A 23,347-nucleotide genomic window follows, 5' to 3' on the forward strand; every position below is an offset into this window, starting at 1 on the left:
AAAATAATCAGGAGGATAATTTTGATATTAATATAAATATTTAGATAAGGGGTGACCTAGATTTACTTCTAATGTCTTACCCAAAATAAAACAATGGTCCCAAAGAAAAAAAGGCTGGTCCCAAAAAACCGTTCTTTATTTCGATATACTCGAGTATCTTCCCTAAAACTAGCCACAATCATAGAACAGAATGGAGAAACAAATTTATTTTTCTTTCCATATCTTTGGAGAAAAGATTTGATCTAATCAAATTTGCGACAATTCTTCCCAAAATTGTAGGAAGTTAGCATACTTTATATGCTAATTATGATGTGATTCGTTTTCATCTAAGATTTGGCTTTCTCTTTATCTCCGACTCTAGGGTTTCAACAAGAGAAGAATTTTCAACAATCATCAATTACAAAAAGAATTTTTTTATCAGTGATTCGGTGAACCAGTGATGTCTGTAAGTATTTTCTTAAAACTTAATTTATATCTATTCAAGTTATGTTATCAATTTAATGTTTTAATTTCTAATAATTTCTAGTGATAAGTTTAAAGTATGATTATTGAGAAATGAATTTCATGCTTATAAACTGTTTGTAGAGTTATCTAAAACAAGTAATTACATTTTATACTGTCTTCTCCCTATCTAGCTGTTTATCCCACTTATCGATCCTCATATAATTGAATCATCCCTGTTAACTGACCTTGAAAATGACAATTGTATTTAAATAGATGTGAAATACAGTTACAACGCACAATAACAAAAAGAAAATTGAAGCTAGTGCAATTACAGTGAAGAACATCAATGGTTGTTCTTCCATTTCTAATTTTCTCTAGAGTTAGTGGTGATGATGAGTTTTGTCTGGTTTAATGTAGAGTTGGTGCTTCTTACTGGCATGAGTTTTCTTTGTTTTCTTTGTCATGAGATGTACTTTAATTGGCTTTTGGATTTTTCTTTTGTTTAGTTTATGAATGCTTGGTGGTCACTCATGGTAACTGGTGCGTATCTTGTTTCTCCATTACAAATTTAATATCAGAAAACCACTATCCACCTTATTAATCTTAAATAGGAAGGCTGCCATACATGCTTCTTTGTCTTGAAGTGGTTAAACCAGGGTTGCATATATACTGGTACTGGTTTTCGATACCGTGATATGGATACCAGCAGATACGTCCTATACATCATTTTTTAAATCAATAGTAATCAATAGTGACTATACAAACCAAACTAGTTGTATTCACTGCTTCTTTTAATCAGTTATTCACTGTTTCTTTTACTTACCAAAGCATATATTTCTTTTCTTGTAATATGAGTTCTCTCATTCTCTATATCTCCCTAATCTTGCTCTCTTTTTAACTTATGTAGGTAAGGAGCATAGAGTACCAAGTTGTTGGAGTACATGAATAAAGAAGTGGAGAAGTCAGGGAGCTCCTGGATAGTCTTTTCTAATTAAGAACGTTTTAGTTATTGTTTTGATAAGAACTTTATATTTGTTTGTTTTTCATTTTTCTACATCAAGTCTTTTCTATTAAGTAATTGTTCCATTGGATTGTTTTGACGCTCGAAAGTGAGCTCGTTTAATTCTATTGTTTTTCTAACTTGAATATGAATTTCACTTCAAACGTCAGATAGGAAAAAGAAGGCATGTCCGGCCTGCCTGGCCTGTTTAACGATTGGTCTTTGGGCAGGTTTTGGGCTTCAAAATTAGTATTGGTGCCCGGCCTGCCCGGCCTGACAGGCCTTCTGGGTAGCTTAATTCCGATCCCGCCCGGCCTGGCCTGAGATAGAAAACAGGCCAGGCAGCCCGGCCTGGCCCAACTTACACTCCTAATCAATAGTAGGTGGATTTTCTCTGATTTCTTCAGGATGCCGGCCGAAGAGAGGATGATTTTCGACATCGGCGTGAGGAGGAGTGTTTTCACCACCATTGTTGGAAGCAGGAATGGTTTCCGGAATACCATCATTGTTGTTGTTGCTAGTGCTAGAGTCGTTTGCATTTGTAACTAATCCAGACCTAAGACCAGCCATTTTGTGAGAATGTGAGATTCCAACCGAGAGATTGATCTCCCACTGTGGTCGCCAATTTGTGGACGAGGAAAAATGGTTTACTGATTTTTAAGGGAGTGAAGATACGAGCGTGTTTTCGAGACTCCTCAACCGAGCAAACTGCTCAACCTCACACAGATGCGCTGCAAAGGGAGTGCTTAGATTCAAGAGATCAATCTGTAGGACTCTGGCCTAAACCAAGTCAATGGTCGTTCCAGAGTCAATTCGGTCGCAAGGAGGGAGATGGGTTGATCTGTAGGAGGGAAGCTGAGAATTGTGTGGGATCAATGATGATCAAGGATTGTGGATGTGTTGAAGGTTTCTGCAATAATTGGTGAACTGGTAAGTTCGAATAAGTTCTGGAAGATTGACGAATTCTTGAGAGTAGTTACTCGAGAAATTCTGTGTGAACGATTACTGATGATGTAATTCTATCCTTCAATCATGGATTCAGAGACTTATTTATACTGTCAGAGTTGTGAACACATTGATCCCTGTAAGTTTGACGGTTTCTTGAGTGAAAGAGTGGGAAAATGGGAGATCGTGTTAAAGTCAGTTCCATGTCGTGTGGATACTTGACTGATTGTGCACCCACTACTTTGATAACTCCTTCAACCGTTTGCACGACTTACGCACATTTCTCGTCGTGGATGAATCCACGTGCCATAGACCGCCAGACCAAAACCCTAAGTGATATCCCCCCATTTGTGACGTGATTGATGTCTCACGAATCGTGGATTCTGTATGACAAACGTTTCTTAGTTAGTCAGTTGTTAACTGATCAGAAAATGAGTCTAGGTTTTGTTGAATCGAGCACTTTTGACAAATGCTCAGCGATTCATGAATATATGTTAATGTTGCTCGTCTGAACAAATATTGTAAATTCGACGAGTTGTTAAATATTGATGAATTACTGAATATATGTGAGTTATTCGAGCAACTGAGCAAGTATTGCTCGATTCGACGAATTACTGATAAATTACTGAATATTGATAATGAGATCAATATTCGAGCAATTGAGCAAGTATTGCTCAATTCGACGAATTATTTACTGGTGACGTGGCCTAATAAAATATTAATTAAAATATTAGTAGATTACGTATAATTAATTCATATGTTGATTGTTGGATCAATATAATTTAGTGTTTGAACTTGCTCAGAATGGTAATTCGTGGAGCGTTTTTCGAAACCCTAATTTTTTGATCAATCCTTCATCAATTGACGAATTGCTAAAAGTTGGTCATGAGTAAGGTAGGGACCGACCACATGAGATTATGGACATCTATGTGATGCCTAAGTGCTCGAGTAAGCACGCACCAGGGTCCTCAGTTGGACTGTTGGTGAAGGAATGATGACAAAATGTCGGTTTCATCATTTATTGAAAATAGTTGCTCGATTGAGCGTTAGGTCATAAAACCTAATTCATGGAGAAGTGAGGGACCGGCCAAGAAGGCATGAAACCAGACCTTAGGGATGTGGGACCAGCTGGTGCTCGATTGAGCAAATCTCCAGGTTAGGTGGAGAGAATATGGGCCCAGTATGAGCAATTGAGCAAATTAGGTCAGAATTATGAAATCATGTGGGGCCGGCTTTGTGAAATCCCTAGGGATGACTCTGGTCGGTCACTAAGGCATGCACGTGTTGTCATGGTTTCCGCGTCTCAGTACTGAGAGTTTCAGTATTTCCTGACGTGTATTCGAGCAACATCGTGAATTTTCAGAAGAGTTTCATCTTGGCTGAAATTCTTGATTTTTGTTGGAATGAGCATGTATGCTCAATTGATCAATATTTTGTAAATATTAAAATAAGAGTATTTTAACATTTAAAATTGTCGTGAGAGGCTAGCCGGTCATATGATCATGTTGGCTTTTGGTTTTTCATGATTCGAGCAAAATTTGAGAAAATATGAAGGAATCATGAATTTTGCTCAAACCAAGGAGTTTCATGAATTGAGGAAAATAATAATTATAAAAAACTAGGCATTGCAAGGTGTGGGACCGGCCACGGCTAGGGCATGGCCGGCCGTCTATGCTTCCCGGTCCCGCACACCTTTCCCTAATTTTATATTATTATTTTTCATGAAACCGTGATATTATGGAGAATCCATGAGTTTTCGTTGAAACGGAGAAGTTTCATGAGTTTAGGGAATAATAATTATAAAAATCTAGGGATTGTAAGGTGTGGGACCGGCCACGGCTTGGACATGGCCGGCCGGCTAGGTTTCCCGGTCCCGCACACCTTTCCCTATTTTATAATATTATTTTTCATGAATCCATGAAGTTATGCAGAACTCATGAGTTTTGCAAAAACAAGGAAAGTTGCTAAATTGAAGGAGTTTTTCATGAGTTCGTGAAAATAACAAAATAGGACAAAAGAATAGAAGAGGCATGGGACCGGCCACGGCTAGGGCACGGTCGGCCGGCGGGCGGGCCCGGCCCCTAGGCGCCTCTTATTATTTTATTATTATTTGTTGTTTTCTCCAGTTTTGCGTAGGATTCCTAATCTGTCCACATTTTTGGATGTTCGTTTGTGCATCCGGGTGCTCAGTCGTGCATCATTGTCGAGTACACTTGCACCATTTTTGTGGGGCTTACTCAGTGATGGTCCAGCCCGGTTGTTGAGTATTTATTACTAATTCATAAAATTCAGTGGAGAATAATTCATGAAATGGAGTAATAAAATAAGTTTTTATTTATTATCAATTCATAGGATCGGCTACGGATTCGACCATGAACTCGGAATAATAAAACAGGCATTATCTCTCTTTCTCGATTCAATTCTTACTCAAGCAAATAGAAACCTACGGGTCTAATTGATTACAAGAGAAATCACTTGAACGGTTTCAAAGACCAATGTTCAAGTATCAATCAATTTCAATCAACAACCAAAGGTCGGGTTTCCAATTGATTGATTCAAACGCACAACCTGTGATATTTCAATTATATAACAAAATATAATACGGAATAGAAATAACACAGACACCAGAATTTTGTTAACGAGGAAACCGCAAATGCAGAAAAACCCCGGGACCTAGTCAAGATTGAACACACACTGTATTAAGTCGCTACAGAAACTAGCCTACTACAAACTAACTTCGGTTTGGACTGTAGTTGAACCCCAATCAATCTCACACTGATCCAAGGTACAGTTGCGCTCCTTACGTCTCTGATCCCAGTAGGATACTACGCACTTGATTCCCTTAGCTGATCTCACCCATAACTAAGAGTTGCTACGACCCAAATTAGAAGACTTTAATAAACAAATCTGTATCACACAGAAAAGTCTACAGTAATAGATAAATCTGTCTCCCACAGAAATACCTACAAGTTTTGTTACGTCTTTTGATAAATCAAGGTGAATAGGAACCAATTGATAACCCAGACTTATATTCCCGAAGAACAACCTAGTATTATCAATCACCTGACAATAATCTTAATCGACGCGGCGAAAAAAGATATTGTGGAATCACAAATGATGAGACGAAGATGTTTGTGACTACTTTTATATCTTGCCTATCGGAGATATTAATCTCAAGCCAATCGTTATGATTATACTTAACATGATAGAATCAGCAAGATCAGATCACACAACTACGAGAAAGTTGTATCGGTCTGGCTTCACAATCCCAATGAAGTCTTTAAGTCGTTAACCTGGTTTTCAAGAAGAAACCTAAGTTTAAAGGAGAATCGACTCTAGCTTAGCAAAACTAGTATCACACAAAAGGTGTGGAGATTAGGTTTCCCAGTTGCTAGAGTTTTCCCTTATATGGTCTTTCAAATCAGGGTTTGCAATCTATGTTAACTTGGTAACAAAGCATTCAATATTCACCGTTAGATGAAAATCTGATTAGATTCAAGCTAATATCTTTCAACCATTGGATCGAAAACTTAGCTTGTTACATAAAAATGAAATGCACGATTTTAGGTTTGTGTAACCGTACCCAAACATGTACATTTGTTGGTTCAACAATAGTTAACCAAATGGTTAGCCATATGATCACTTTCATATCAACCATATTCTTCTTCACCATAACTAGTTCAAATGACTCAAATGAACTAGTTAGAGAGTTGTTCAATTGCAAGGAAATCTTATGTAACTATACAAGACACAATCAAAGCAAAAACGATTTGATTCACTCGAATCGATTCATGAGCTTTATAGTCACGGTTTGCATTTGTTAGAGCATTGCTCGATCGGTCGAACTCGCATGCGTTGCTATCTCAAGCATGTTTGTCAATGTTAGTGAACAAAACTATAAGTCTTGATTTCTAGTCTACTATAGCTAAGGTCTCGGACTAGGATAGAATGTGTAGTTGAGCTCAAGAACTCCATCACAATCATCATACAAGACGAAGGACTACTCAAGGAACCGGTGGATCTTCATCGACTAAAAGGTATGTGGGGACTTGAACTTATCTATCACTCAAAAGTCTATTTATCTCCTATCTTGAGACAAAAGTCGTTTTGCTATATATACTTAGAATATACACATTTGCTATTTCGAGCCGAGTTTATCTCGCCTATCTATTTCTCGAAATATGTGTTGGTAAGCTTTCGCTTTAGCCAAATTCATCTTTACCTAGTGACGAAAGTCATGACAAGTTTTAATCACTTTGAAAATTGCTTACTTTGACGAAAAATAGTTTGTGAATAATAACTATAGAATATGAACGTCCTCTAAGAATGTTTCAAGGATTGAAATGAGAGTTTAGATTATATAATCATTGGAGGATATAAGCATTGTTACACATATATGTATAAGTCCTTATTCCTTGAACCGAAGTTTGCGAACTTTTTTGATCAAGAGAACCGGAATAATGGCGTGAGCCAAGTCCGCAAACTGGCGGAAGTTCTCGACCCGAGAAATTCTGCTGGAGTTTGTGAACTCCTTCCGGGAACTTAAGTCCGCGAACTTGAGTATGTTATATGTAAAAACGATGTTTGTGAACTTATTCTTATATAAACTAAGGAATGCAAATTGCAAACCGTGGCTATATAGTTCATGAACCGATTCGAGTGAATCAAATCGTTTTTGCTTCGATTGTGTCTTGTGTAGTTACATAAGATTTCCATGCAATTGAAAAACTCTCTAACTAGTTCATTTGAGTCACTTGAACTAGTTATGGTGAAGAAGAATATGGTTGATATGAAAGTGATCATATGGCTAACCATTTGGTTGACTATTGTTGAACCAACAAATGTACAAGTTTGGGTACGGTTACACAAGCCTAGAAACGTGCATTTCATTTGTGTGTAACAATCTAGTTTTCGATCTAACGGTTGAAAGATATTAGCTTGAATCTAATCAGGTTTTCATCTAACGGTGAATATTGAATGCTTTGTTACCAAGCTAACATTGATTGCAAACCCTGATTTGAAAGACTATATAAGGGAGAACTCCAGCAACTAGGAAACCTAATCCCCACACCTTTTATGTGATACTAGTTGTGCTAAGCTAGAGTAGGTTCTCCTTTAAACTTTGGTTTCTTCTTCTAAACCAGGTTAACGACTTAAAGACTTCATTGGGATTGTAAAGCCAGACCGATACTACTTTCTTGTATTTGTGTGATCTGATCTTGTTGTTTCTATCGTATGAGTACAATTGTAATAATTGGCTTGCGATTGATATCTCCGATAGGAAAGATATAAAAGAAATCACAAACACTTCGTATCATCGTTTGTGATTCCGCGATATCTTTTTTCTCTGCGTCGATTAAGATTATTGTGAGGTGATTGATAATACTAGGCTGTTCTTCGGGAATATAAGTTCGGTTTATCAATTGGTTCCTGTTCACCTTGATTTATCAAAAGACGGAACAAAACTCGTAGGTATATTCGTGGGAGACGAATTTATCTATTACCGTAGACTTTTCTGTGTGATACAGATTTGTTTATTAAAGTCTTCGACTTTGGGTCGTAGCAACTCTTAGTTATGAGTGAGATCAGCTAAGGGAATCAAGTACGTAGCATCCTGCTGGGATTAGAGACGTAGGAGCATAACTGTACCTTGGATCAGTGTGAGATTGATTGGGGTTCAACTACAGTCCAGGCCGAAGTTAATTTGGAGTAGGCTAGTGTCTGTAGCGGCTTAATACAGTGTGTGTTAAAACTGGACTAGGTCCCGGGGTTTTTCTGCATTTGCGGTTTCCTCGTTAACAAAATTCTGGTGTATGTGTTATTTCTTTTTCGCATTATATTTTGTTATATAATTGAAATATCACAGGTTGTGCGTTGTTCAATCAATTAGAATATCCGACCTTTTGGTTGTTGATTTAAATTGATTGATACTTGGATATTGGTCTTTGGTACCATCCAAGTTATCTCTCTAGTATTTGATAAAGACTCGCAGATTTCTATTTGCTTGAGTATATATCAAATCGAGAGATTGATATATAAACTCTTTGATATATAGATTGAGTATGACTGTCTAGTTGATTCTATAGAAAGTATATTGGAGTTTGTCCATACAGATTGCTAAGCGAAATATTGGGTGTGGTTGTTGTACCCCGCTTTTTCAGCATTTTGTATTCCTTAGTTAATATAAACATAAGTTCACAAACAGTTGTCTTTAGATACAATCAACTTAAGTTCGCAGACTTAGTTCGCGGACTGAGTTCACAGCTCTTGTTCCGGTTCTCTTGATCAACAAAGTTCGCAAACTTTGGTTCAAGGAAAAAGGACTTATACATATATGTGTTACCACACAATACTTATATCCATCATTGGTTATATAATCTAAACTCTCATTTCAATCATTGAAACATTCTTAGAGGACGTTATTATATAGTTGTTATTCACAAACTATTTTTCATCAAAGTAAACAATTTTCAAAGTGATTGAAACATAACATGACTTTCGTCACTAGGTAAAGATGAACTTGGCCAAAGCAAAAGCTTACCAACACATATTTCGAGAAATAGATAGGCGAGATAAACTCGGCTCGAAATAGCAAATGTGTATAATCAAAGTCTATATAGCAAAACGACTTTTGTCTCAAAATAGGAGATAGAGTAGATAGATTTTTGAGTGACAGATAAGTTCAAGTCTCCACATACCTTTTAGTCGATGAAGTTACACCAGTTCCTTGAGTAGTTCTTCGTCTTGTATGATGATTGCCATGAAGTTCTTGAGCTCAACTACACTTTCTATCCTAGTCTGAGACTTAGCTATAGTAGACTAGAAATCAAGACTTATAGTTTTGATCACTAACATTAACAAACATGCTTGAGATAGCAACGCATGCGAGTTCGACCGAGCAATGCTCTAACAAAATGGATGATCATTCTTTCTTCTTTGTCAGAAACTAGGTATCTATCAACCATTTCATTTTCATGTAAGTTATGCATCAACAACTTTCTACGTACAATAATATCTTCCTACTTTGAACCCTAGTTTAGCATCTTTGCTAGTCGCTTAGGTTCATTGCTTCAAATAATATCGAGCAGGCGAGCTATTGAATCACAATACATTTAATGATCATCATACACAAGAGTACGAGTTTTCCTTTGGACCTTTGAAATTGTTGTGCTATTGTTTATCTTCAGTTGGGGATGGATTAGTTGTTGATATCAATTCTTATCCATCAAGAAGAGTTTTGTCTACACAAAATGTATCGAGAGTAAAAAATTCGGCTGAACGTAATAAGAACTTCTCCAATGGTGGTTGTGTGATTTTCCTAAGTGGTAACCCAAACAAGAAATTCTCATTCCAATTTTTCCTTAAATTTAGGGGGAAAGAACATTTCATATCCAATGGTGTTGTTGGTGATTTTTTATGATTTAAATGCATTTTTGTTAAAGGGACCATGCCCATGGATGTGTGGTCCAAAATGGGAGTCTTTTGATTTTCCCTTCCCCATGTATACAAAGATATGATATCCATGTAAACACATAACTCATATTAATGGAATACCTCTCCTTCTCTACCTATTTCTCTTTTCCTATTATATTCTACTGCAAAACGTTATCATGCACGAAGCTATACCGCAGAGCTAGATTGGATTGATTGATTATTTTTTTCTACATATGGGTTAACGTCAAGTTAATGTTGCAATTTCTGGAATCAAATCAGATAAGTTGGATCTTATATTTTTTTCTCCCTATTTTTTTATGATTTAGAATGATTGGAATCTTTTCTACATCTTAGTTAAATATATTTTAATTTATAATTTGTCCGTATGTTAAAATTAAAATAGTATATATTCATATGTTTGGGCGTGAATGGATTTCGAATCTGATCATAATTTCCTGTGCATCGTTTGCTGATCTCCATCGATGCAATTTTCTGGAGAAGGATAAGTTACGATCTGGGAAAACAGGAAAAGGTCCAACTGTCCGGTCCGGTTCAGCCCAACCGGTCCACCAAAACCCGATCCGGTCCACCCAACTGGTCCAGTCCACCCAACTGTTCCAGCCCCACCCAATCATGTCCGACCAATACAATTCAAAGTTGTGTGTCGGTGTTGTTGTTACGCTCCTGTTCCGGCCCATTCCATTCACATTGTAGACAGATGCGCCCTGTTAAGTCTGTGGACGGTGCGCGACTAAGCCCGTTCTGGATTTGTGCATATAAGGTGGGAATCAAATTTTGAGGTATGTAACTATAACGCGAGCTTTTATATGCTAGGCTTATTTCGCTAGGCTTATTTATTTGTTTTTAGAATATGCCTAATTTTGTTTATTTTTGTCTTAAAATAAGTCATCAGCATATAAACGGTCCATTTAAATTATTTTTATTGATCTTAATCATTAAGAATTTTGGTCTTAATGTTATTTGTTCTCTTGAATATGATATTGGCTATAGTTGAATTGTGTATTTTGTTTAATTGGTTGTACCAACTCAATTCCAATGTATTTATTTGGGGTTTAGAAGTACTTGAGCACCATTATTGTGTACTTGATATTTTCTTCCCAAATTTGAAATGTTCCGTGGGATGCAATCCACTGGCTCGACTATTAAGAGTCGGTATTTTCAAAAGATACGTCCCAAATAAAATCACATGTATTCCAAATTTTGTGGAAGAACTCACAAAAGATGATATGAGTCAGAAAATTCCCATTTCTCTACTTCATTCATGATACTAACGAACCAGTATATGTTGAAATATGACAACAAGAGAACTATCTTTAGTAATCTACTCAACCTAACATGTGTAGTGAGATTCTCTTGGCCTATTGAGATAAATAAATTTCTCAAATTAAAGCTAAATGTAGCAAAACTGAAAATGGAAAGAACCCCGAAGTAATAAGGGTTAGACATAATGACTCATATAAAGCATGTGAAAAGGGACACATATATCATGAGTCAAAGATGTATTTTTTTTCCCAGTAGCAATGACACCAAAGTACAGGTATCAGCTGAATATGGGATGAAGCCAAGATGTAATTCTAGCTCCCATCATAAATGAAAGAGTTGGAAATGCACCTGGTCATAGGTGTTGATATATACAATGTAATGTGTGTATCATAGTAGCAACCAATTTTCACATCAACTTTAATGGAAACAAGAACTTAGCCAGACTAATTGACTATCTTATTCAGTTGAACTAGATCCAATATCTGCACCTATGGAAATGAAAACACGAGACATAAATTCTCTAAAGCACTTGAAATATATTGGGTGAAACGTTTTATATATTCAGTCTAAAATACTTGAGTTGAATCCCACACTTATTACGTAATAAGGCCACACCACTTACTAAAACTCTCAAGACTCAAATATCTAACTCATAATTGTTTTTCTTCCACTAGCTTAAGGAATTTAAACTAGTTGTTGAACTATTTCCTTATGATGTGACTACGAGGATTGGATCATCGAGTGCAACACTGCTCAGAAAAAAAAATTGTTTTCAAGATAAAACAAAGACGTCACAAAATCTCTATTCGTACCGAGAGATAATCACACCTTGTTAAATTTCCAAAGAAACCCATGCAAATGGATATCATGTGGAACCTGACTGTGATGATAATGTAATTGATTACATCTTTTATACCTCACTAATGTATTTGGAAGGAAACATACTTTAGAGAGACTAATGAGTCAATTTAGTGAAATGTAAATCACTATAGTATTAATTTGGATTATTGAATCCATATTGACTCCGACGATGAAATGTTGGAAATTGACTCATACAGACTTTGGCATAACCATAAAGGCACTTTGGTTGTGACATGATGTTTCGTTTTGAAAGGACTCATACGTACATCGTTGTGTTTGAGTGAACGAGACAATGGGAAAAAGATTGATAGAATGCGAAGTAACGACATATCTCTCAATAAGTGTTTTCTTAAGTAAGATAGCATGTCACTTATTTTACAAAGTCTTCAGTAAAACAGGATCGAGACCATCCTAAGATGCAAATGGTAAACAATCCATATTACAAAGATAACAAGGTGAAATTTAGAAAAATGTTCATGCAGAATGCGGACCATTAAAGTGATTTATGGCTTTGGTGAATGTTTTGACATTTTGGACTAGTTATAGTTCCCAATAAATTTGCGTTTAAAAACTCCTAGCACATATTACACAATACAAAGTGCAAAGTCTCACCACCCTGATTAATGCTAGAGAATTTACATCAAAAAGACTTGATGAACATTGCATGTTTAATAGGATCAATATAAAGCATCTTATACCCAATGGTCTTGCAGAGGCTACCATTAAAGGTTACAGATGGTGCCTAATGAATAGGTTATGCGTACCAACCTATCTTTTATTGCTTTGGGGATATGCAATATTACACGCATCTTACTTAATTCGTTTTTAGAACCCGATATTAGTCAACCTTTTCTGCGTACCAGTTGGTAACTGGATTTAAGCCTGACATTCGTGTTCTTTCGCATTTTTGGTTGCACTATATATGTGCCATTACGACTCCACATCGTACTATGAAGGGTCTTCAAAACTGTTAAGTAGTTATGTTGGAAATAAGTTCCCAACAATTATCCGCATTTAAAAACTTTTGGCAGGAGATCTCTTACCGCTAGATTTGCGGGTTATCACTTTAATGAGACAGTCTTCCCGTCGTTAGGGGGAGATAAGAAAAAAGTATTTTCTGAGGGAACGACAGGAATTGTCGTGACATGTCTCATATTGATTCTTGTACTCCACAAATGTAAATGTGAAGTGATAAAGAATATTCGATTTTCAGAATGTACACTTATGTTGCTAAAGTGATGAGATCACACATACCAGCTGCAAACTGATCGCTGTCGTATGCGTCAAAAATAATTACACTTTCTTACTACTCAAAATATATTATGAAGCAAGGGCAAGAAAGGATCGTTCCCACAGAGAGGTCTAGGTTGTCAATATGTTATGGTTTCCTATATAAAACAATGGGGGTTTTCTGATTTTTATATAAACTAAAATAAAATAAAAGCAAAACAATGAAAATTAAACACGCAAATCAAGGATGTGAAAGTATTGGTCAAGGATTTCGTTTTCATTCACTAACACGTTCTTGTCTTAATAACTAGAATTGATATTTAATCTCTCATTATCAAAAGCCCTAAGATACCTAGTCGAAAGAATATCCCGCAATTTCCTCTTATCATCACACATACATGTAAAACGATGCAAGTATGAATTCTACCAAAAGAATAACCTAACGCCTTGCGCTAATCGAGTTCAATTCCCATGGAGCATTAAGATTCATGAAACTAGGCTAATCAATGCAATTGAAATACATTGCGCAAACAATTCGAACAAAGGTCATGGTTCTCATATGATTATAAGGATATATCACTATAACCTACAATCATATTTATGCTACTTGTGTTCAAGGATTATCGCTCGATGATTAATCCTAAACTAGCTATAGATATGAATATGAATTCTACCAATTTGCAACTTGACAAAACAAATACCCAATCATGTTGTAATACGTCAATCATACAATTATATTTTCAGAGAATCATGAACGATAAATATGAGACAAAACTAATTCATTAAACTCAAAATCATGTCATGTGAAATCAACTTAATCCATAAACCAATAATAAAAATAACTACTCGTGCTCAAGGAGTTCATAACAAGAAGAAAGAGAAAAGTTTTCATGTTGTAAACCCTAGAAAACAAAAGTAGAAGAAGCCTCCCTAATAGAGATCTCTAAGTTTAGAGAAAGAGTTTTCTATTTATATGCTTCTCATATCCCAAAAGGATACTCTTTCCAAAAGCAGGTTAAGTCTTCTCAAAACCCATATCCAATTGGTCCACCAAGCCCATGTGTTAAAGCATATATTCTGGAAATTCTACATGCAAAATTGGGTCGTCGGTTTGATGAAGTCATCACCGGATTCCGGTTGCCGATTGCCTGAAGTCCTGTCACCGACCACCTGAAGTCTACCGTTAATGTGAGTGGTCAAATGTCAAGGCTGAGTCACTGAGTCAGAATAAAGTCAGCTAACTAGCTTGACTGACTGGGCTGATTGGCCTTGGCCCAGGCCATATGCTCTGTTGCGCCATCGGTGCAAGACTGCTTCATTCTCAGCCATGATGGGTCTTTGCAACTTCAGTTCAAATCTTAAAGCTCATCTCTCCTTTTGCATCATTACAGCTTCCTTGGCACTCAACGCTTTCTCTGCAACTGCAACACCAATTCGTGCATCTCCATACTCTCATAACTCTCAGCTGCAACTCAGTTTTATTTCTGTAGCTCGTTTCCTGCAATACTGACAGCAACATCGCACCAGCTCATCCCATCATCTTCTCGGCACCTAATTCTCAGCGGAAGCAGCTCAGTTTATTCTTCATTTCAAACTGCAGTGACAACACAATCAGCTTCACCTCAACACCATATACCTGCACCAGTTACTCTCCATTTGACACTGCACAACTTCGCACAACATCAGACCATCACCAGATTTGAGCACCACCTTTTCCTTCCGTAGCTTCTCGCTTGCACCAGCAATGCATTAAATCCCTGTCCTAACATTCATCTAAGCAGCATTTCATTCATTCCCTGCTCTTCACAGCATCAGAACTCATCCATAACAGCTACACTGCCACAGACTGGAGCCATTTCAGTTCAAACAACATCCCAACACCAAAACTGCACCTGCAACTGCTTCTTCTTTGTCTTCCATAACAAAACCCTAAATTCATTTCCATCTCAGCTCAATCATTCATGGCAGCAAACCTTCTTCCATCTTGATTTCTTGTTCATGTCAGCAGCCTACAATACAAAACCTAACCGTGAATCCAAGTGTAACCCATTTCAACTTCAATTTCATCAAATCTGCCTGTGTCTTCTCAATTCAATTTCTGTCCTGAACTGCAGCTCAACTTCAACTGGCAACAACATCTTCATCAATTTCTCAATTCAGCTCAAAGAACCGTTCATCACCTTCATTATTCATTTGCAGCATCATCAACACAGATTGACCCCATTCTCTTCATCTCTGAATCGCACCATTAACAACCCTGAATTCGTCTCTTCCATAGCATCTTCATATCCTTTTTTGTTTCAACAACACCACCATCTGTTCTTAAATCCCTTTTTCCATCTCTGATAAAACGGCAGCAGACTTAGATCGAACCCTTCTTCTACAATTTCTCATTTGAACCCAGAGAGCAGCAAAACCCTGAATCCACCACAAACCCATCTTGAATTCATTACCAGAACCCCATTAATTCTTCTTATTCCCTGAGTTTCTCTTCTCCATTCGATGGCAGCAACATTTATACCAAAACCCTAGCTCCTGAGATCCCAAATTTTCTCAAATTACTCGCCGATTTCTTCCAATCTCGAACTCATCTCAAATTTCACAGCTCATATCAATTTCAACCACTATCATCTCAATTTCGAGAAAATGATTAACCCAATCTTCTTACTTCAGTGGAACTTCAATCCAAGTGAAACCCTTCCTTCTCAGACGCAAAATCAAACCGCCAGATTCAATTTTCATTTCGATCTCTCGGAAATAATGGTGCGGCTGCTGTCTTTCCTCAAATTTCAGATGTGTAATGAATGAGAGGAAAATTCTCTCGACTCTAGGTTAAAGAAGCAGGGTTGGATAATGACACCCCACTGCATAAGATAAGGGATACCCCAGTGGGTGCCCTATAACATGTGGTCACTCCTTAACATCAGCTGGTTGCTTCTACTTCTCTTGGAGAGTTGGCCCTTAACCTTGTCTCAGTTCCAGATAGTGTCCTCCCATGAAATGACAATTTTTGCCCTTTTTGCTTAAATTGGGTGATTTCTTCTTCTTTTCTTCCGTGCGACTCCAGAGAACCTAATAACTCAAAAACACGCGTAAAATACATAATTTACAAGAAAAATAGCAAAGAAAGCATAAACTCTAGATAGTAAATACGGTGTATTCTACACCTATCACAAACCTACCTGCAAAGTTACAAATCCTCAATACGGGATATACACCATAGACTAAGGTGTTGCAACTACACTCAGTGGAAGTGTGGTTGAGGCCGTGGCTCCATAAAGGAAGTTGGAGAGACCACTTGGTTCGATCAATCCTCACCTAGAAAGGAAGTAGGTGAGTAAGGCACAACTTATTTATATCATCAGAAATCATCTCATAAGATTGTCTCTGAATATGTCCATGAATCAAACTGGAGGACGCTCCGAAGTTTTAAATGATTCCAGAGAATAATGAAATCCTGACGGATTGTGAGAATGCATATGAGTCAATGGAAGGATCATGCGTGCACAATGATGATATAATCCATAAATAGTTGCTCCAGAAGTAGAGCACAATGAGATCGAACCATGCTTTATTTTGATTAATTTCAAATAAATAGCATATTTGGCCTACACAATCCAGGTAAAACTTAGTTTTTTTGACAAATATATGGGTATTTGGTGTGGTAGTGCTAACCAACCTAGTGTAAAGCCTGTGGGACATGTGTGGTTATTTGTCACAAAGTGTAGTGAGAAGAATGAGGTCTTAAAGTATAAAGAATCACCTTTTGGCGCGAGGTTTCTCACGAACCCCTGGATCGTTTACTCTTTTGAGCATTATAATGTTCAGTTAATTAGTTTGCTTGGTAGTTTCAAAAGAACTTGAAACATAGTAGATGTGGTTATATCTCTGGAGATTTAGACTCAAAGTTATTTGCAAAAGTGCATGATGACCTTTTGCTTCCTAAGTCGAATGACTCTAAACCACAGAGTGTGTTTGCACTTATACTGGAACACTCACTTATTGATTTAAACAATCAGACGGATGTGGTATACCCGTCTAAGTGACTATTTGATTGGGAAGGGATAAACAAGTAAGGTTTCGAGCCATGCGTATTAAATAAGTTCCTGATTCAGAATTATTGCTATCTATGTCGAGGGTATGGACATGATAAGTACTCTTAATGGAATAAGAGATCTTACAAGCTATTTAAAATCTGAATTTGAGATGAAAATCCTGGGAAATCTCGATCTTATCTATGTTCTAAACTAGAAGACCGAGCTTGTGGTATATTATTCCACCAGTTTGCATATGTCCATTGTCAGTAAATTTAACAAGGACGTGCATGCTGCTAGCACTCCCATGATTAGTCGAGTTTCAAATGTTCATAAATGACCAATTCGTCTAGAGGAAGATGACGAAGTTGGGCCGGGATATGAACTTTCCTTATCTAAGTATAATAGACGCATTATTGTACTTAGCATAATGTACTCGACCAAATGTTACATCCTCAATGAACTTGTTTGCTAGATATAGCTCAACGCCAACACAACGTCATTGGAATGGTATAGTGAATGTAATCATGTACTTAAAAGTAACCATTGACATAAAAAAAAATTTTACCCATGCAAAGACATAAAAAATGAATGCTAACGAAAGTGCAATCCAGAGGTTGTTGAGGAACAATAATCTCTTCTCCAACGAAAGTAATCAGGAGGAGATACGGTAGACTATTTTCTAGGTCATTACCGATATTCAGTTTCGAAAAGTACATGACTAAAGGAACAGTCTAGAACAACTCTGAAAGTAATCAGGGGGGAATGCCGACATCAAGGGGAGGATCCAAGGATATGATGTCGACATAATTTACTTCGAAATTGAAACTGTGTTGTACTCTTTTTCCCTTCAATCGAGAATAGTTTTTCCCAAAGGGTTTTGTTACTCGACAAGGTTTTTAGCGAGACAATACTAAAAGCATCAAGTATGTTGAACGTTGAAGACATAAAGATCGCGTTGATATTATTGAAAATATCTGATTCAAATAAATGAAACACGATAGTACGTTAAACAACGTAACTTCCAGAATAAACAACATGGTTCTATAAACATCCAAGTCACCAAAGTAAAGTGTGATAAACTCCTTTTGACTGCATTAGACTAATGAAAATTGTCTGACATCAGGGGGGCATCTAATGGTGTGTTGAACTCTTTTCATTTACCGAGGTTACTTTTTCCCACAGGGTTTTGTTGCTCGGCAAGGTTATTAATGAGACAACAACAAACATCGGGAAGTAATTTCCCAACTAAGGATATTGTCTTTCCCACAAGGATTTTCTGCCTTAGGAGTTGTGAAGCAACTAATCAAATTCAACGGAACAAAGTGATCATCTGCAACAGATCACCTTTACTTGCATCTGTCACGTTGTACTCTTTTCCCTTCGTCGAGGTTTTATCCCACTGGGTTTTCCTTGTCAAGATTTTAATGAGGCAATATATTCGAGTCCAACTATGTTCTAAGTTTGCTTAATATTGTACTCTTTTTATTTAGTTCAGGTTTTGTCCCTCTGGGTATCCCTGGCGAAGTTTTAACGAGGCAATTAACTTAGACTCATCGATATGTGAAGATCGTATTTCATGTGATGAACTACATGTAAAGTAAGAGACAACATGTGAAGAGTTGTACCAAGGTTTTATCCCACTGGGTTTTTCCTTGTCAAAGTTTTAGTAAGGCAATTGATTTCGGCACAAGTCATCAAGGAGAGAACGACATTTGAAGAACTACATTCAAAGCACTATATGTGAATCACTATATATACAGTTTTGTTGTTGAACCACACAAGGGGGAGTGTTAAAGGGCCCATGCCCATGGATGTGTGGTCCAAAATGGGAGTCTTTTGGTTTTCCCTTCCCCATGTATACAAAGATATGATATCCATGTAAACACATAACTCATATTAATGGAATCCCTCTCATTCTATACCCTTTTCTTTTTCCCTATTATATTCTACTGCATTTTTTTTTATTTTTAGTAAATTTTAGATTTTATTACACCTAAAGAGGGCTATTTAATATATTGGAATTAATTTTAGGAAGCAAAAGCTTACTAGGATAGCTTGACATTGTCAAGGTGAATGTCTAAAACTTGACATTCACCTTGACAATGTCTAACAAAAATTAAGTCATGTCATTTTCACATTGATTTTAAAAGTTGAGTTGGAGAAGATTTTTAGGGAAAATGAATGTTTATCCTATGTGGAATAAGACATTTATCTTCACATACATTCCATTGGAGAAGCTCTGCATTTCATCGTAATGTTGCTTGTTATTCTGATTTTATTTAAAGTAAAAAATTATTTCAATTGGTTTTATAATTAAAAGTCATAACTAATTACCTATTATCATAAAAAACGTCATATCTTAGGTTTGATTAGATATGGAATATATATCCTTACTTGTTATAGATTATATAATTAAATTAAAATAAATAAATAGGTAATTAAATTCAAACAACCAATAAGATTGTTTTGTCAGTGCACACTTTTAAAGGAGTGTGCACAAAATTGGACTCATCCTGACTATGTGTAGTATATTTATTTTGCCACGTGTCACAATTTGATAGGATTATTAGTTATTATCGGTTAAAAAATTCCATGAATAATACTGTAGAGTTCACGTTCCCTATCAAGAGACTTCTCAAGTTCATCAGTGAGCCGAGTATACTTTTTTCAAGCAATCTAATTTTAGAAGCTTGAGCATCAATAATCTCAGTTGATTTTTTTAAGGTTCTGATGAGCTCCATCTCAAATTCTGACATAGCGTCAACTGTCACTTTAGAGGGTATGTGTATCAGAATCTGATAGCAAAAGTTTTCTACCTTGTGATTAGGAAGAATATGTTAAGGAATTATCCTTTGAGGTAAACCCAAGTCATTTTGCATAATCAAAAACTTTGGAAGACATTTCTATAGTGGTAGAATGAGATAAACTTATGTCCATGGAAATCAGATTGCTACAAACACAGACTTATGAGGTCTTAGCGTGTTTGCCTGCTCTGATACCAATTAAAAAAGCGGGGGTATAACAACCATACCCAATAATTCGTTCGACAATATGGACTAAACTCCAATATAATTCCGAGAGCACCAACTAAAAAGCGAGATCAATCAAGAGTTATATCAAAGAGCTTTATCTCTATTTCTCAATGCAATCAGCAATCGAACAGATAGAAATTCGTGAGCCTGATTGTTATGACAAATAACTTGGACGGTACCAAAGACCAATACCCGAGTGTCAATCAAGTTATATCCAACAAACAAGGTCGAACTTATTGACTGATTGGACTACGCACAACCTGTGATATTTCAATTATATAAACAAATATAATGCGGAAAAGAAATAACACAGACACCGGAAATTTTGTTAACGAGGAAACCGCAAACGCAGAAAAACCCCGGGACCTAGTCCAGATTTGAACACCACATTGTATTAAGCCGGTACAGACACTAGCCTACTACAAGTTAACTTCGGACTAGAATGTAGTTGAGCCCTAACCAAGTCTCACACCGATTAAGGTACAGTCGTCTTCCTTACGCCTCTAAAACCACGCCGGATTCTGCGCACTTGATTCCCTTAGCCGATCTCACCCACAACTAAGAGTTGCTATGACCCAAAGTCGAAGACTTATAAACAAATCTGTCTCCCACATATAAGTCTATTCTGATATATAAATCTGTATTTTTGTTCCGTATTTTGATAAATCAAGGTGAACAGGAACCAATTGATAATTCAGTATTATACTCCCGAAGAGCAGCCTAGAAATATCAATCACCTCACAATAACTTAACTATATGGTGGTAGAAGAAGTTACTGCGCAACCACAAAGTCTGAGACAAAGAAATTTGTGATTACTTTTTATATCTTACCTATCGGAGATAAATCTCGAGTAAATCTTAGAAGATAATACTCAATATGATAGAAAAATTAAGATCAAAATATGCAACTACAGAGAAAATAGTTGGATCTGGCTACACGAATCCCAAATGCAGTATTCAAGTCGTTAACCTAATATGGTTTTGGAAAAACCTAGGTTAAAGGAGAATCGACTCTAGTACGCAACTAGAACACATGAAAGTGCCGGGATTAGGTTTTCCAGTTTCTAGAGTTCTCCCTTATATAGTCTTTCAAATTAGGGTTTGCTTATAATCAAAGCTAAGATAGCTTAGTAACAAAGCATTCAATATTCACTGTTAGATGAAATCCTGATTCAAGCTAAGTCTGCTTAAAAATAAAGAAATCAATCTCCACCGTTATATGGTCTTAGCTTGTTACACACAAATGAAATATACCTTCATTTAGATATGGGTAACCGTACCTAAATGTGTATATTGAGTTGGCCCAATAACAGTTAACCGAAGTTAGCCATATGAACACTTTTGTCTTAACCACATTCATCTAACACTTCTTGATCAAATATGATGATCAATCAATAATGAAAGATAATCAAATAAATCTAATTGTGTTTCATATAGAGTTGTTCAACTGTTCACTGTCTCATAGAAATATATATGAACAAATTGAAACAAAATCGCATTGATTCATAATGATATAAAGTACTTATACAAGAATCAATTCATGAACATTAAGCCACGGTTTGCAAATATTACATTTCTTAATTCATAAATTTTTTCGTTTATGAGTATAAGAATCGTACTTAACCGATTTTAGAACTTAACCACTGTGTTTGCAAACCAGGTACGCAAACAACAGCTTCGGACCTTGGTCTGTCCAGCCGTTCGCATCCAGGTACGCGACTAGCCGTACCGGACCCAACTCAGGTGAAATCGTTCGCATACTAGGTACGCAAACAAGGTACCCGGACCTTTACAGGTAAAACCGTTCGCATACTAGGTACGCACACAAGGTTCCCGAACCTGAATCATACCAATACAGTTTGCATACTAGGTACGCGTACTGTGTTGTATCCAGACATGGTTAATTGTTATAAACTTCCATTTTAATCATTGAAACATCCTTGGAAGACGACAATAGCTGTCTCACACAAACTATTAGCTTCAAGTAATTTTCAAGTGATCGAATGATCAATACAAAATATTCCAAGTTGACATCAAATGATTGTCTCACACAAATCATGTAAGATGTTTCAAGGCAATTTCCACATGATCATCTTTTGACTTAATATTTAGTTTCCAACAAATAGATTGTTTCCAACTAAACTCGTCAAGAATAATGATGAACATAGTTAAAGAAAAAATATTCCAACACATATTTTGAGAAATAGATAAGCGAGATAAACTCAGCTCGAAATATCAAATGTGTATAATATAAAAGTCTATATAGTTATACGACTTAGTCTCATTAGGAGATAAAATAGAATAGACTTCTGAGTGATAGATAAGTTTTATTCTCCACATACCTTTTGTTGATGAAGTTCCTCCAATCTCTCCTCAGTAGATCTTCGTCTTCAATCGATGAACGCCGTGAAGTCTAAAGCTCAACTACACATTCTATCCTAATCCGAGACATAGCTATAAGTAGACTAGAAATCAAGAATTTAGTTTTGATCGACTAAACTTGACAAACAAGCTTGAGATAGTGTTAGATCAACAAAATACGAGATCATTTGTTTAGTCCAATTCGATTCCGGATAAGAGAAACTAAGTTAATTATGATCTTAGTTAGACTTATTAAAAGTATAGGATTCGGTTATTCAAGTCTAATCGAATGCCTTGACAAGAAATATTAGTTAACTAACCTAGTATTTGTCTTGTCTACAGTGTGAGGTCTAAGTTATTATCTGAATAATTAGAGCCTGATGAGAAAAATAAATTTAATTTTGATCTTTATTTTGGTCTTATCGACATAAGCGATTGTATTTGTGCAATCGGATTAGCAAGGGAACTAAGTTACTTAGTCAGTTTGTTAAACTATTAGGGAAAATTGCTTCGGGCAATTGTTTCCTTAATAGCATATTAAAACCAAATTACTTGTAGTTTCGGTTTTGATATTGGTTATCTAAAGTGGTATGTGAAACCTTCGTGCTTAACTCTTATAGGTTGTACAATTCTTTTAGATTGTAAGATCCTTTTGGTTTTGGTATTTGCTCGGACCTTTGTCATTTTGTCACAAAAAGGGGGAGAAATATATGGAGTAA

This window comes from Papaver somniferum, chromosome 7 (assembly GCF_003573695.1).
Source record: "Papaver somniferum cultivar HN1 chromosome 7, ASM357369v1, whole genome shotgun sequence".
Taxonomy (NCBI): Eukaryota; Viridiplantae; Streptophyta; class Magnoliopsida; order Ranunculales; family Papaveraceae; genus Papaver; species Papaver somniferum.